The following is a 17,985-nucleotide window of genomic DNA, read 5'->3' as shown; positions in this document are numbered from 1 at the left end:
TTAATTACTGTAGGGAACTACATGATCTGGTGCGTCACCTGTAGCTGAAGGATGGGTGGGGACTAAAATTTCCTACCCTGGTAAAGTACACGTATCTGACCACCACCGCATGTAGCCGTCTAGACCGTTTGTACATCTATGAGAACATTTGCGAACATGTTCTGGACGCCGATGTCATTCCGGCTAGCTTCTCCGACCACTGCGCCCTTTGTGTCACGATAAATCGGGCCAAACAGCATACTAAATGGCATAGGATTCCGTGGAGCCTAAATGGTTCTATTCTCGCCGATGCCGCGCTACAAGATGTCATCTCCACGACATGGGCGGATTGTCTCAAGCAATGCTGCAGATATCCGACCAAGATAGCCTGGTGGAATGCTGTGGTCAAACGGAAAATGCGATTATCCTTAAGAAACTACAGTTGGCAACGGGCGCAAGATGTCAAACGCACGATTGATTTTAGCAAACAGTTCTGCGAGAGTTGTATGCGACTACGACACCAACCAACTCACAGCTGACGACCATCAAACAAATAAAGACGGAGCTTATAGACATAAAGCGAACGCAGCTTGAAGGACTGAAGATCAGATCTAAAGCAAAATCGCTTCAAGAGGACGAACTTGCATCGCTGTATCACCCCATAAAACATCGTGCCCATCGCAAGCGAGCTTTTATCGGGGAGCTGGACACAGATGATGGACTCCGTTTGACCCGACAGAGTGAGATTCTTAACTGCAGTTTACCGGTACTTCACGGATCTGTACTCGCAATGCGATACATATGGTGATGACGGCGGCGATATCGTGAGTGCTCTGCCCACCGTAGTCACGCCTGCGGACAACTCGGCGGTCGTACACGATTTTGCTCCAGACGAAGTCCTTGAACTGATTTCTGGCTCGCCATCGAATAAATCCCCTGGCCCTGATGGTTTGCCACGGGAATTTTATGTGCGCTTCTGGCCCATAATCGGACACTCATTTTCAGATGTTCTCAATGAAGTGATGCGAGGGAGTGACGTGCCGGCCGAAATGAAGGAAGGCCGAATTGTATTGATACCAAAAAGCAAACTACGAAAAACCTTATATAACTTCCGACCTATTACTTTACTCAATTTTGATTGCAAGAGCACTGAACAGCAGATTGTCTCCGTTAATGAAGCAAGTGATTCACAACCATCAATCATGCATCCCTGGTCGCACTATTATGACGCCCCTTTCGGAATATAGAGATGTAATAGCCATAGCGTCAGTCACTAACGTGAATCTCGCATTGCTGTTTATCGACTTTTGCAAGGCTTTTGATCGCGTCCGCCACGAGTACCTCCTACAGCTACTGCAGCGTTGTGGTTTTGAGCAACGGGTTATAAATGTCGTGCAACATTTCGTCACGGGCATTACAACCAGAATCAGCGTAAATGGACAGCTTACTCAACCCATCGAGGTCCAAAGAGGAGTGCCGCAGGGGAGCCCTCTCTCCATGATGTTATTTGTTTTATCGCTCGAGCCGCTCTTACGCTCTATTCATGACAAACTTGCAGGCCTTTCGATCGCCGGGGCGTCCTTCGTGGTTCGTGCTTACGCCGACGACGTCGGAGTGTTATTGCGCAACGACGGAGACGTATCAACCCTCAAGACCGCGGTAGACGAATACTGTCGTGCTTCCGGTGCTTAAATCAACGCCGGTAAATGCACCTTTGTCAACATTCGAGGATTCGACGCAGTTATTATACCTTGGGCGAAGCGTGTCGAAACCCACACCACTCTGGGGATGATTATCGACAAACGCCCGCTAAAAATGAATACGAAAAATTGGAAGCAGGTCACCAATAAAATGCAAGGTGCCATCTATGAAAACAATTGGCGGTCCGTTAACATTCTCCAACGCATGCGACTCCTCAGCAGTTATATATTCAGTAAAGCGTACTATATGGCCCAACTGTTTCCAGTCCCCAGGATGCAAGCCAAACACGTGATGAAACTCTCTAATAGATTTATCTGGCAAGGGCATCTGTTCAAAGTGAAATACACCACGCTGACGTCTTCCAGACATGCCGGCGGACTAAACATGCCTGAAATTAACCGAAAGTGTACTGCGTTATATATTAAACGAATCACCCATTTGTTGGACAAGGATCCTCTCAGTGTAACCAGTTGGCTCTTCCGAACCTTAGAACCCACCGATATGCATTCACCCATTGATGTAGGTAAAATACATTACAAACTACGACATGTCAAGCACTTTTTTCTTGAAGTAAGCTATATTGATGGAAATTATTTCACGCAGGATCTACCGACGACGCAAATGTTATTAAAAATATGGACATCTCCAATAGTCCGGAATCCCATTGAACTTAAATACCCGAGTGTTCATTGGAAGGCAGTTTGGGACAACATAAGTTTAACTGTCCACACTGCTGAAGTGGCGTCCACATGGTATAAAGTGGTAAACGATGTTATACCCACTAATGAAAGGTTGCACAGAATCGGTTTAAGTGACAGTGGTAAATGCGTCCGCTGTGGCCTGGTCGACACCTTACGCCATCGCTTCACTTGTGGCGGTCATCTCATTAACTGCAAATGGGTGCAGCAGAGGCTGGGCCTGATTACCCGCAGCAGCCCAGCCAGCCACTGCACCGAGATCCTGCTCTGGCCGGACACGAAACATTTCCCCGCTACCAAGAACAACACCGTGATGTGGATGTTAGGACAGTTTGTGACATATATCATCATTCACAATAGTGAAGATAATCTCATTAGTTTCGAGGCTTACATGAGAGTGGCACGCTGGAAGATGAAACGTTACCCAAATTTCAGGAAGATGTTTGCTAACATGTTAGACATAATTTTTGAAAAACAAGGCGTAGGGTAATTCTCGATGCCGGTAAGGACACAAATCACATGCAAGACTATGTAGCGAACAAAATACACAACGAATAAGGGTTTATACCAGTTCCTAGGACTACTCCCGGCTTCTCAATGGTGTTATTAACTTCGTTTTGACGTTTTCAATAATTTATGTTCCTGAGCATCTCTTGTTATCCGTTTGTGTGCTCCAAATGACTTTCAGTTTGGACGGTTATGAATCAAATGACAGAAATGTCATTCCAGTTAAGACAATCAATTATATGTATGTTTGCGTTTCGGTTCTATGTCACTGTCTGGACTGAAGAGGCTATTGTCAGTTTACTATTTATGTTCTATTTTGTAAGCTTACAAATGGCACTATATTGAAATGTGTTCTTCAGTCTATTGTAGGATACAATTCGTGTTGATCAGTTCCAGCACTTCAATATTTTATTTTTGTGCTTATGTACATATATGGTTGTTTTAATAAAGGGAAAAAAGGTAAAAAAAGCGTGTTCGATCAGAGCGCTGCGTGCTCTCTGTAATTAAAAAACTGAGTCAAGGAATCAACGATCAACTTGAACGGATGTCTTGTGACGTCCGCCCAGACAAAACGCAACGAACTATATCGAACGAAAGAAAAAAACAGAAAAAAAAGATGGATAGAGCGTCTGCCATGTAAGCAGGAGATCCCGGGTTCCAGTCGCGGCTGGGGCACACATTTTCGGCTGTCGCCATCGAGGTATATCAACAACACCTGTCGGCAGCTGAGGGTTTCAATTAATTATCATTTATTCTAGAGAAGCTACACAGTCTTCAATGGTACCTGTTCTCTCGAGAACAGTTACTATCTTCATATTTTAATATTCCCTCTTGGCTCCTGCACGTATTGTGCCTTATCCGTCTCTAGCCACAGCGTACCCCTAATTCTCTCAGAATTTAGAATATCTTACTTCATTTCACATTCTCGTATGCTCTTTCCCATGTCGACAAATCCTATGAACCTGTCTTGATGTTTCTTTAGTCTTGCTTCCATTATTAATCGCAGCGACCGAACTGACTCTCTGGTGCCTTTACAATTCCTAAAGCCAAATCGGTCGTCTTCAAACACATCCTCAATTTCCTCCTCTCTTCTTCTGTACGTTATTCTTGTCAGAAACTGGGATGCATGAGCTGTTAAGCTGACTGCGCGGTAATCCTCGCACTGATCAGTTCGGCTTCGGATTTGAGTGTGTGACATTTTTCCGAAAGTCGGTAGTTTAGCGCCCAACTCGCACATTCTACAGACCAATGCGAAAAGCCGTTTTGTTGTCACTTCCTCCAGTGATTTTTAGAAATTATGATGGAATGTAGTCTAACCTTCTGCCTTATTCAATCGTGAGCCCTCCTATGCCATTTACATTCTAATGCTAGTATTGGATGGCCTGTCTCTTCGCTATCGACTCCAGTTTCTTCTCCAATCACATCAGACAAACCTTCCCCCTCAAAGAGGCCTTTCCACCTATCGGCTTTCCCCTCTGCATTCAACAGTGGAATTGCCGTCGCACTCTTAATGTTACCACCCTTAATTTTAATTTCACTGAAGGTTGGTTTGGCTATTCTGTATGCTGAGCCTGTTCTTCCGACAATCATTTGCGTTTAGATTTCTTCACGTTTTTCATGTAGCCATTTCACCTTAGCTTCCTTGCTCTTCTTATTTATTTCATTGTAACGATTTGTATTTCTGTATCCCTCAATTTTCCTAAATACTTTTTTACTTGCTCCTTTCATCAATCAACTGAAGTATTTCTTGTTTTACTCATGCTTTTCTCGCAGTTACCTTCTCTGCACCTATGTTTTCTTCCCAACTTCCGTGAGTGCCACCTTTAGAGATATACACTACTCCCCAATACAGCTGCCTACTGAGCTCTTCCTTGTGGCAGTATCGATCACCCTAGAGAATATGAAGCTCACTTCATTCCTCAGTATTTCCGTATCCCACTTCTGTACGTACTGATTCTTCCTGAATATTCTCTTAAGCTTCAGCTTCCTCTTCAACACTACTAAATTGTGATTTCAGTCTATATATGCTCCTGGGTATGCCTTACAATTCAGTATCTGATTTCGGACCCTCTACGTGACCACGATGTAATCTAACTGAAATCTCCCCGTATTCCCGAGCATTTCCAAATTACACCTCTTCCTCTTGTGATTCTTGAACAGAGGATTCGCTATTACTGATATTGATCCAGAACTGTATTAGTCTTTCTCCTCGCTCATTCCTCATTCTCCCGTAACACTTTCTTCTACTCCTTCCACTAAAACCGCATTCTAATCGCCAATGATTATTACATTTCCATCTTCTTGAATTACCCGTTCAATATCCTCATACACATTCTTTATCTCTTCATCTTCGGTTTGCGACGTCGACATTTTTACCTGAAGTGTCGGTGTTGGTGTTGGTTTGCTGTCGATTCTGATGAGAAAAACCCTGTCACTGAACTGTTCCCAGTAACTCACTCTCTGTCCAGTCTTCGTATTTGTAACGAATCCTACTCAAATTATACTGCATTCTGCTGCTGTTGATATACCCTATATTCATCTCTCCAGAAATACTTGTCTTCTTTCCATTTCGTTTTATAGACCCCCCACTATATCTAGACTGAGCTTCAGTATTTCCCTTTTCACTTTCCAGCTTCCCTATCATATTCAAACTTTTGAGGTTCTCCGCCCCGACGCGTAGAACATTTTGGTTTATTTTCCTCTATACGCGCTATACCTCACAGTTATTTACGTTTGGGGTCAACTACCAGGGCCCGATCAAATCATCAGTCCTCAGCAGGTCATTCTGTAAATCGATACCTTCTGGCGTCATTACTTTGTTATGGACGACAGCATCATATGTGAACCGTCTTAAAGGGCATCCTACGCTTTCTAGAAGATTATTCATATGCATTGTAAACAATAAAGATCCTATTACCCTTTCACGGAGTACTCCGGAAATTATCTTTACATCTATCGATTTTGTTCCGTTAAGAGCGGCGCGTTAAGCTCTGACTGCAAGGAAGTCTTGAAACGAGTCGCAAATCTGCAAATATACTCTGAAATTAGGAAAATAATAACCTTGCTTGACAGCAAAAACTCACATGGAATTGATCTCATTTCCAGCAAAATACTAAAAGCTTGTTCTCAACAGATAAGTAAGGTTCTCAGCCACCTGTGTAATAGCTCTCTGGAACTGGGCATTTTCCCTGATAGACTGAAATATGCTATTGTTATATCTTTGCATAGAAAGGGGGATAGATCTGATGTCAACAATTACCGTCCAATCTCCCTTCTAACAGCTTTATCCAAAATTTTTGAGAAAGTAATGTATTCAAGAGTAGCTTCACATATCTGTAAAAATGAAGTACTAACAAAATGTCAGTTTGGTTTCCAGAAAGGTTTTTCAACAGAAAATGCCATATATGCTTTCACCAATCAAATTTTGAATGATCTGAATAACTGAACACCACCCATTGGGATTTTTTGTGATCTCTCAAAGGCTTTTGATTGTGTAAATCATGAAATTCTGCTAGACAAGCTCAAGTATTGTGGCATGAGTGGGACAGTGCACAAATGGTTTAATTCGTACCTAACTGGAAGAGTGCAGAAAGTTAAAATAAGCAGTTGTCATAATATGCAAAGATCAGCACATTCCTCAAACTGGGGAACTATCAAGAATGGGTTTCCACAAGGGTCAGTGTTGGGTCCTTTTTTGTTCTTAATATATATTAATGACTTGCCATTCTATATTCATGAAAAGGCAAAGTTAGTTCTCTTTGCTGATGATACAAGTATAGTAATCACACCTGACAAACAAGAATCAACTGATGAAATTGTCAATACTGTCTTTCAGAAAATTACTAAGTGGTTCCTTGTAAACGGACCCTCACTGAATTTTGATAAGACACAGTACATACAGTTCTGTACAGTGAATGGTATGATGCCATTAATAAATATATACCTTAATCAGAAGCATATAGCTAAAGTAGAATATTCCAAATTTTTAGGTGTGTCCATTGATGAGAGATTAAATTGGAAGAAACACATTGATGATCTGCTGAAACATTTGAGTTAAGCTACTTATGCAATAAGGGTCATTGCAAACTTTGGTGATAAACATCTTAGTAAATTAGCTTACTATGCCTATTTTCACTCATTGCTTTCATATGGCATCATATTTTGGGGTAATTCATCACTGAGGAATAAAGTATTTATTGCACAAAAGCGTGTAGTCAGAATAATAGCTGGAGTCCACCCAAGATCATCCTGCAGACATTTATTTAAGGATCTAGGGGTATTCACAGTAGCTTCTCAGTATATATACTCTCTTATGAAATTTGCTATTAACAACCAAACCCAATTCAAAAGTAATAGCAGTGTGCATAACTACAGTACTAGGAGAAAGGATGATCTCCACTATTCAAGATTAAATCTAACTTTGGCACAGAAAGGGGTGAATTATACTGCCACTGAAGTCTTTGGTCACTTACCAAATAGTATCAAAAATGGTTCAAATGGCTCTGAGCACTATGCGACTCAACTGCTGAGGTCATCAGTCGCCTAGAACTTAGAACTAATTAAACCTAACTAACCTAAGGACAGCACACAACACCCAGCCATCACGAGGCAGAGAAAATCCCTGACCCCGCCGGGAATCGAACCCGGGAACTCGGGCGTGGGAAGCGAGAACGCTACCGCCAAATAGTATCAAAAGTCTGACAGATAACCAACAAGTATTTAAGAAGAAATTAAAAGAATTTCTGAATGACAACTCCTTCTACTCCATAGAGGAATTTTTAGATATAAGTTAAGAAAAAAAGAAAAAACAAACAAAAATTATAAGAAAATTAAAAAAATAAAAATAAAAAAATAGAAAAGACACAAAAAATAAAAAAGTTGTTAAATTAACTTAAGTATGTTGTTAAATTAACTTAATTATGTCATGTATTGGAAAATTTGACTCGTTCCACATTATTACGAAATATCGTATTCATGATCCATGGAACTAGTATTAATCTAATCTAATCTAATCTTAAATTGGAAAGAACACAAAGAAAATTTCGTAGGGAAGGCAAACCAAGGACTACGTTTCATTGGCAGAACACTTAGGAAATGTAACAGATTTACTACAGTGACAGCCTGCACTACGCTTTTCCGTCATGTCCATCATCTGTTGAAGTACTGCTGCGCGGTCTTGAATCTTTACCAGATAGGATTAACGGAGTACACCGAGAAAGTTCAAAGAACAACAGCACGTTTTGCGTTATCGCAAAATAGGGGAGAGAGTTCCACTGACATAATACAGGATTTGGGGTGGACGCCATTAAAACAAAGGAGTTTTTCGCTGTGAAATTTCGATCACCAACTTTCTCCTCCGAATTCGAAAATATTTTGTTGACTCCGACCTACATAGGGAGAAACGAACATCAAAATAAAATAAGGGAAATCAGAGCTCGCACGGAAAGGTAAAGGTGTTCGTTTTTTCCGGGCGCGGTTCGAGAGTGGAATGATAGAGAGCTGTTGTGAAGGTGGTTCGATGAGCCCTCTGCCAGGAACTTGAGTGTTATCTAGAGAACATCCATGTAGATGTAGATGTAGATGTAGTTGGTTTCAACGGCGGAACGCTGTAGTGGAACGCGGGAAACTGCAGAAGATCCACAGCTCGTGCAAGGGCTGGTAGCTGACCCTGAACGTAAATAAATGTAAAGTACTGCGAGCAATAGGTAAAGAAGTACACTTTTTCCTATATCACTCTGGAAGCAGTAACAGCTAACATCGAATAGGAAGGAAATCTAATTCCTCAACGAAATAAATAGCTTACAGAGACCTTGCTCGTGCCCTTCTTGAATATTGATTAATAGGAGACGTAGAGAACGTCCAAAGAAAAGTGGAGAGCTTTTTTACGAAATCTGACTTCGAGAATCTTGTAGTAGCCATGAGACTGTTACGGAGATGTTCAACAAACGTCACCGACAAATGCCATTGGAGAGGCGTTTGCGGCGGCGAGGTTATATTACGTGTACAGAAAAATATCTACTCACCTTCCGGTGACCTCTTCTTCTTCTGCAGCTCAGTCACGCGAAACCTGTTACAATAAATAAAGTTTTATTTGTAGGACACCCTCAACTTTCTGCAATATGTTCATCGTAAACAAACCTACCACAGGTGTAAAATGTTATTACTGACGCGAAAGAAGCCGCTATACACTACCACTGTTTCGGCTTCTTAGCGTTACCGTCAGGTGTATATGAAATCTAGCAGTAGTTGGACGTCATCTCCATGCCAAAACAACGAATACGCTAAGATCTACCTTAAGTGGACCGTCAAAATGATATTCCAAATTGTGGCTGCAAAGAACGCCAGCTTCCAATCGCGGCGTGTGAAAATGCATCTTCTCTTAAAATTCCCTGCGGGAATGCATGCAGTCTAGCAGAAGCAGGGTGCCATGTCAGTGCCCAAACAACTAGTTGGTAGTCCATCTGCGGTCGATGTTTGCGTGCTAGTGTTTTGGCATGGACGTGACGTCGTACAGCTGCTGCATTTCAGATACACCTGATGATGGGGCTAAGACCACGAAACCGTGGTACTTTATAGCGACTTCTTTCGTAAGACTTAGGTCAATGATAGTTTTCGACAGCTGTGGCAGATTTATCATGAACGTGTTATAAAACAACAAATGTTTCTCGGTTAGATGAACTGTAGTAGAACTAGCAGCAATAACTATATGTAAAAATTGCATAACAATTTGAGTTATTGGCTCAAATTGGTTCAAATGGCTCTGAGCACTATGGGACTGAACTTCTGAGGTCATTAGTTCCCTAGAACTTAGAACTAGTTAAACCTAACTAACCTAAGGCCATCACACACATCCATGCCCGAGGCAGGATTCGAACCTGCCACCGTAGCGGTCTCGCGGTTCCAGACTGCAGCGTCTAGAACCGCACGGCCACTTCAGCCGGCATTTGAGTTATTAATTGATATTAGTTTACGGGTGAACTCTTCAATATATTGTTCCTTCTTTGATACAAAAATATCGCCCAACTATTGCCAGTGTGTAATTACAGTATCGAAATTAACACGCACACATTAGTAACAATCTGCGTACGGTATTTAATCGTTCCTGTTGTCAAAAATTTTACATGATAAAGTTCTGTGTTTTCGAGTGCTCGCTCAAATATTCCGCATTTCGATCAATTGAAATATTCAGTTCTTCGTTGCGAATTGTACAATATGCTACGCGGATAAAGGTATTAAAAATGTCACAGTTCACACAGTAAATCCGGAATGTCGCGCTTTCGTCTTTCTGGTTTGTCTGTGAATACTTTCCGACATTCCGCGGTCCATACAACAGCATGAATTCGCATAATTATTTTATATATTCAGAGCTCCTAGTACGCGAGTTCTATCGCCACGGTGGTTGAGCTTCGAATTTTTTCTCGACAACACAAAACAGCACTGTAGTCCACAAAACATGGGCGATGTAATGTCTTCTGACTGGCTGATAGACATAGCCATTCCGCTTCAGTAATAAAACGAGCTCCCACATATTTTATCGTGAACCAGTCACAACATGCTGGGTTCTTCAAAGCAATTTACTAAAAAAGCAATTTTGGAGTACTCATTTATAAATATAAAATCTGCAATGATACACAGAAGATGCTACATTAAGAGCAGATGATTATTATTTACAAAAATCCATTGGTTTGACACCATATGATTTCAGTGTCTGTTTGATATTGCCATCTCTCGACTGTAGCTGGAACTATTAGCAACTTATGGAGCACAAGGGCAGATCTGCCACGAGAGCTCCTCGACTCATCTTCCGTATCACCAACAGCTATTGCAAGGCGTCTATAGGCGCGATATAAGACGCTATGCATGACGCTGTAGAGCATGCAGAGACTTCCTGCTGAAATTTCTGGAGCCTAAGTTCCAAGAAGAGTCGGAGATCTGTCACTTCCGGCCACATACGTCTGTCGAAATGACCGCAGCGTTGCAGTGAGAGATGATATGCGGTGCTAAACTGAGAGAAATTATACTCACGTTTAGCGACAGCCTTTTTTTGCCACCCACAATTCGCGTATATACTGCGAAAAGGGTGAGATGACTTTGGTACCAGAAGTTGCTGACGGCACACACTGTAACATGGTGTGCGGAGTACGTTTGCAGTTGTGTAGTGCGAGGATAAATAAGAGGATGGCGAGAGTGATGGCACGCAACTCTGAGGAAGGACCTAAAATTTTTATGATTCGTAATTGGATGAGATGACGTAGAAGACAGAGAGAATTTTACTGTTTGGGAGTCCAGATAGCAAGAGGTGACAGAAGGCAGAAAGAGGTTGCGAACAGACTACAGCAGGTCAACTACACCTTTAAGCCAACAAGGAAGTCAGTCAGGAAACGAGGAAAGAAAACGTGCAAGCATTTTGCTTCAACAGAGGAGTAGAAACTGCTAGACGCGCTAGAGATTTGGTGTTAGAGACGGACGTTTAAAATCAGCAGAAACTGTATTATCAATGGGGAAGTAGTGAGAAGAATACTAGAAACGAGATCTCCCGGGAAGTAAATTATAACAAAAGAAAGAGACAAAATAAAATCAACGTGACAACAACAGAATGAGTTATCAAGGGAAGGAATCACCGGTAATAACAAAAAGCGTCATATACGAAGAGTAATGTGAGTTAAGTGTTCTTACTTTCTGTCAGCACCATATGAATTTATAATATGTGCACTAATATGTTAGGTAAATAAGATGTCAAATATTGCAAAACATGCAGTTTACAACCACAATAACCAAGTTTGTAAAGCACTGATTTGAGGCTGTATGAGCCAAGTATCGGGATACGCTGCGAACATGAGCGTTATCCGCATGAGGGCACTAGTTGAAGATGCTATACAATGCAGGCATTTTGAGAAACGTACTCTAATTAGGACTGGGCTGCAGTGACACACATTACTGTCTGGTTTTCGTCGCTCACTATCTGATTCTGTTGACACTTCTTCACCCTCACCCTACGCCGGTGGGATTTGCGCAACCACCACTCATAATCAATAACAACTTAAAATCTGATCAGTGAACTTCGGCTAACCGTAGCTGCTTATTCGGTGACTTAATTGTTTCTTTTTTTTTAATTCTTTATTTTACTGTGTATTGAATGACAGTGGATTCGTGATTAACGACAGCTGTGTGAGTGAAAGTCTTTAAGTTAAAATCAATAGTACTCCCCTAGAAACCATGGGTGCAATTTAAATGTAACCTTTTCGACAAAGCCCCAATCTAAATGGGCTCAAATATCACTTGTCATCTACAATACGCCTTCAGCTTGTTACATGCTCCACTACTGACTGTTAAAGGTACGAGCATATGGAATAGCTTACCATATATGTGAGTGCCTCGGAAACCTCTTAAGTAATGGAGGCCAACACGTTGTCCTCTACGGCGAACGTTCATTAGGGACAAGAGTATCGCCAGAAACGCCCTCAGAGAAGTGTGATAGGACGCTGTTATTCCCTGCACAGACAAACGACCTGACGAACAAGTTGAGGAGCCTTTTGCGGTTGTCTGCTAATGATGCTATCGCGTACCGGAAGACGTCGTCGTTGAGTGACTGTAAGAAGATAGAAGGTCACTTGGCAAAAATTCTCTAGTGGTTGTGAAGAACGGCAACTTCTTTCTCCGTCTGTTTTTGCTTTTAGAAAGCTTTAATTTTCGAGTACTAGTAATAGAGTTCCATAGATTTCGTGTTTGTTTTGAATACAGTCCAGAACAGTTAGTGCTTCTTTTCATTGTTTCCAACAAGAAGTGTCTAGTAAGCATAGTTTAGTCAGCTATCAGCCGCCTTTAGTGAAATACCAGCCTCGTTAAAAGTTGATAACTTAACTCTCTACAGTGAATTGCCGATTTCTTAGGATGGATAGGACGTGTGCTGAGTACGGACGCAGGAGGAGCTGGCCACTTTTTCCGAACAGTTGACATGGTGATGGCCACGGCCAGCCGTCTTCAGGCTGCTGCCTCGGGGTGTGGCGGCAGTGGGGAGGCTGGTGCGTCGCATGGTACACCCCGGGTGTTACATGCTTCACCCACGTTCATCTACATCTACATCTACATTGATACTCCGCAAGCCACCCAACGGTGTGTGGCGGAGAGCACTTTGCGTGCCACTGTCATTACCTCCCTTTCCTGTTCCAGTCGCGTATGGTTCGCGGGAAGAACGACTGTCTGAAAGCCTCCGTGCGCGCTCTAATCTCTCTAATTTTACATTCGTGATCTCCTCGGGAGGTATAAGTAGGGGGAAGCAATATATTTGATACCTCATCCAGAAACGCACCCTCTCGAAACCTGGCGAGCAAGCTACACCGCGATGCAGAGCGCCTCTCTTGCAGAGTCTGCCACTTGAGTTTATTAAACATCTCCGTAACGCTATCACGGTTACCAAATAACCCTGTGACGAAACGCGCCGCTCTTCTTTGGATCTTCTCTATCTCCTCCATCAGACCGATCTGGTACGGATCCCACACTGATGAGCAATACTCAAGTATAGGTCGAACGAGTGTTTTGTAAGCCACCTCCTTTGTTGATGGACTACATTTTCTAAGCACTCTCCCAAAGAATCTCAACCTGGTACCCGCCTTACCAACAATTAATTTTATATGATCATTCCACTTCAAATCGTTCCGCACGCATACTCCCAGATATTTTACAGAAGTAACTGCTACCAGTGTTTGTTCCGCTATCATATAATCATACAATAAAGGATCCTTCCTTCTATGTATTCGCAATACATTACATTTGTCTATGTTAAGGGTCAGTTGCCACTCCCTGCACCAACTGCCTATCCGCTGCAGATCTTCCTGCATTTCGCTACAATTTTCTAATGCTGCAACTTCTCTGTATACTACAGCATCATCCGCGAAAAGCCGCATGGAACTTCCGACACTATCTACTAGGTCATTTATATATATTGTGAAAAGCAATGGTCCCATAACACTCCCCTGTGGCACGCCAGAGGTTACTTTAACGTCTGTAGACGTCTCTCCATTGATAACAACATGCTGTGTTCTGTTTGCTAAAAACTCTTCAATCCAGCCACACAGCTGGTCTGATATTCCGTAGGCTCTTACTTTGTTTATCAGGCGACAGTGCGGAACTGTATCGAACGCCTTCCGGAAGTCAAGAAAAATAGCATCTACCTGGGAGCCTGTATCTAATATTTTCTGGGTCTCATGAACAAATAAAGCGAGTTGGGTCTCACACGATCGCTGTTTCCGGAATCCATGTTGATTCCTACATAGTAGATTCTGGGTTTCCAGAAATGACATGATACGCGAGCAAAAAACATGTTCTAAAATTCTACAAGAGATCGACGTCAGAGATATAGGTCTATAGTTTTGCGCATCTGCTCGACGACCCTTCTTGAAGACTGGGACTACCTGTGCTCTTTTCCAATCATTTGGAACCCTCCGTTCCTCTAGAGACTTGCGGTACACGGCTGTTAGAAGGGGGGCAAGTTCTTTCGCGTACTCTGTGTAGAATCGAATTGGTATCCCATCAGGTCCAGTGGACTTTCCTCTATTGAGTGATTCCAGTTGCTTTTCTATTCCTTGGACACTTATTTCGATGTCAGCCATTTTTTCGTTTGTGCGAGGATTTAGAGAAGGAACTGCAGTGCGGTCTTCCTCTGTGAAACAGCTTTGGAAAAAGGTGTTTAGTATTTCAGCTTTACGCGTGTCATCCTCTGTCTCAATGCCATCATCATCCCGTAGTGTCTGGATATGCTGTTTCGAGCCACTTACTGATTTAACGTAAGACCAGAACTTCCTAGGATTTTCTGTCAAGTCGGTACATAGAATTTTACTTTCGAATTCAATGAACGCTTCACGCATACCCCTCCTTACGCTAACTTTGACATCGTTTAGCTTCTGTTTGTCTGAGAGGTTTTGGCTGCGTTTAAACTTGGAGTGGAGCTCTCTTTGCTTTCGCAGTAGTTTCCTAACTTTGTTGTTGTACCACGGTGGGTTTTTCCCGTCCCTCACAGTTTTACTCGGCGCGTACCTGTCTAAAACGCATATTACGATTGCCTTGAACTTTTTCCATAAACACTCAACATTGTCAGTGTCGGAACAGAAATTTTCGTTTTGATCTGTTAGGTAGTCTGAAATCTGCCTTCTATTACTCTTGCTAACCAGATAAACCTTCCTCCCTTTTTTTATATTCCTATTAACTTCCATATTCAGGGATGTTGCAACGGCCTTATGATCACTGATTCCCTGTTCTGTACACACAGAGTCGAAAAGTTCGGGTCTGTTTGTTATCAGTAGGTCCAAGATGTTATCTCCACGAGTCGGTTCTCTGTTTAATTGCTCGAGGTAATTTTCGGATAGTGCACTCAGTATAATGTCACTCGATTCTCTGTCCCTACCACCCGTCCTAAACATCTGAGTGTCCCAGTCTATATCTGGTAAATTGAAATCTCCACCTAAGACTATAACATGCTGAGAAAATTTATGTGAAATGTATTCCAAATTTTCTCTCAGTTGTTCTGCCACTAAAGCTGCTGAGTCGGGAGGTCGGTAAAAGGAGCCAATTATTAACCTAGTTCGGTTGTTTAGTGTAACCTCCACCCATAATAATTCACAGGAACTATCCACTTCTACTTCACTACAGGATAAACTACTACTAACAACGACGAACACTCCACCACCGGTTGCATGCACTCTATCCTTTCTAAACACCGTCTGTACCTTTGTAAAAATTTCGGCAGAATTTATCTCTGGCTTAAGCCAGCTTTCTGTACCTATAACGATTTCAGCTTCGGTGCTTTCTATCAGCGCTTGAAGTTCCGGTACTTTACCAACGCAGCTTCGACAGTTGACAATTACAATACCGATTGCTGCTTGGTCCCCGCATGTCCTGACTTTGCCCCGCACCCGTTGAGGCTGTTGCCCTTTCTGTACTTGCCCAAGGCCATCTAACCTAAAAAACCGCCCAGCCCACGCCACACAACCCCTGCTACCCGTGTAGCCGCTTGTTGCGTGTAGTGGACTCCTGACCTATCCAGCGGAACCCGAAACCCCACCACCCTATGGCGCAAGTCGAGGAATCTGCAGCCCACACGTTCGCAGAACCGTCTCAGCCTCTGATTCAGACCCTCCACTCGGCTCTGTACCAAAGGTCCGCAGTCAGTCCTGTCGACGATGCTGCAGATGGTGAGCTCTGCTTTCATCCCGCTAGCGATACCGGCAGTCTTCACCAAATCAGATAGCCGCCGGAAGCCAGAGAGGATTTCCTCCGATCCATAGCGACACACATCATTGGTGCCGACATGAGCGACCACCTGCAGATGGGTGCACCCTGTACCCTTCATGGCATCCGGAAGGACCCTTTCCACATCTGGAATGACTCCCCCCGGTATGCACACGGAGTGCACATTGGTTTTCTTCCCCTCTCTTGCTGCCATTTCCCTAAGGGGCCCCATTACGCGCCTGACGTTGGAGCTCCCAACTACCAGTAAGCCCACCCTCTGCAACTGCCCAGATCTTGCAGACTGAGGGGCAACCTCTGGAACAGGACAAGCAGCCATGTCAGGCCGAAGATCAGTATCAGCCTGAGACAGAGCCTGAAACCGGTTCGTCAGACAAACTGGAGAGGCTTTCCGTTCAGCCCTCCGGAATGTCTTTCGCCCCCTGCCACACCTTGAAACGACCTCCCACTCTACCACAGGTGAGGGATCAGCCTCAATGCGGGGAGTATCCCGGGCAACCACAGTCGTAGTCCGATCAGGGGATGCGTGGGACGAGCTGGCCGTCCCCGACAAACCCCCATCCGGACCCCCACAGTCATGCCAATTGGCAACAGCCTCAAGCTGTGTGACCGAAGCCAACACTGTCTGAAGCTGGGAGCGAAGGGATGCCAACTCAGCCTGCATCCGAACACAGCAGTTGCAGTCCCTATCCATGCTAAAAACTGTTTTGCAAAAAACGTCTGAACTAATCTACAGAGAGCGCAAACAAATCGACAAAATTTAAACGGTTATTAAAATGCAAGATTGGCTAGTAAATGCAGTAATGCTGCTACTTGCGCACTGCTGACACTGCTCGGCGGCGGAAGGAGACTAAGCAAAATTACACTATTCAGGTACTAAAACGCGATGCTACACTCTCAAATACTATAAAACGCCCGAAATTTATGAATTAAACAATGCAAGTACCAAAAACACGCAAAGAAATTAAGAATTAAACTATGTAACAAACGAGTGAGCTAGGAGTATACGACTTGCTGCTCAGCTGCTTATCCAACGGCGGCAGGGAGCACACTGACTGTGACCAACCGACACTGGCCGTTCAAAAACAAAAACAGTAGACAAACGACTACGCGAATTTACACTATTCAGGTACTAAAACGCGATGCTACAACTCTCAAATACTATAATACGCCCGAAATTTATGAATTACGCAATGCAAGTACCAAAAACACGCAAACAAATTAAGAATTAAACTATGTAACAAACGAGTGAGCTAAGAGTATACGACTTGCTGCTGCAGCTGCTTATCCAACGGCGGCAGGGAGTTCCCTGCTGTCGAGACATCTTCTGGGGTACTGGGCGTGGTTGGGCCAACCTCTCCCCGAGGGGAGTGGCGGGTTCAACGACGTTCGCGTCGCACGAGGCGGAGGGTCAATGTCGAAGCTGGCCGTGTGGCGTCGCCCGCTCTGCCTGTGAGTGGACATGTGGCCGCTCCTTCAGCAAGGTCCGAGCAGGCACACGGGGGGAGGGGTTTATTAGTTGTTTGGAGCTCCAACGTTAGGCGGGTGATGGAGTCCCTTAGAGAAATAGCGAAAAGGTCGGGGAAGAAGGCCAGTGTTCACTCTGCCTGCTTGCTGGGGGGTCTCATCCAAGATGTGGAGGAGGCCCTGCCGGTGGCGATAGAGAGCACTAGGTGCACCCGACTGCAAATTGTTCCTCATGTCGGCACCAATGACTCCTGCCGTCTTGGTTCAGAGGTCATCCTTAGTTCATACAGGCGGTTGGCGGAGTTGGTGAAGGCGGAAATCCTCGCTCGTGGGGTGGTATCTGAGCTAACTATTTGCAGTGTCGTTCCCAGAACCGATTGCGGTCCTCTGG

General features: G+C 43.6%; 1 long non-coding RNA gene across 1 annotated transcript in view; it reads right to left on the bottom strand.

Annotated features, from left to right (window-relative positions):
• Positions 1-17,985, bottom strand: part of LOC126416309 (uncharacterized) — a 1,765,436-nt gene that overhangs the window by 1,539,153 nt on the left and 208,298 nt on the right. The window contains exon 2 of the long non-coding RNA XR_007575433.1: positions 8,909-8,952. This is a non-coding gene — a long non-coding RNA (uncharacterized LOC126416309). The remainder of the gene's footprint in view (positions 1-8,908; positions 8,953-17,985) is intronic.

The sequence above is a fragment of the Schistocerca serialis genome, chromosome 8 (assembly GCF_023864345.2).
Source record: "Schistocerca serialis cubense isolate TAMUIC-IGC-003099 chromosome 8, iqSchSeri2.2, whole genome shotgun sequence".
NCBI lineage: Eukaryota > Metazoa > Arthropoda > Insecta > Orthoptera > Acrididae > Schistocerca > Schistocerca serialis.
The sequence above is the reverse complement of the archived record's forward strand: the minus strand, read 5'-3'. Positions and strand labels throughout refer to the sequence as shown.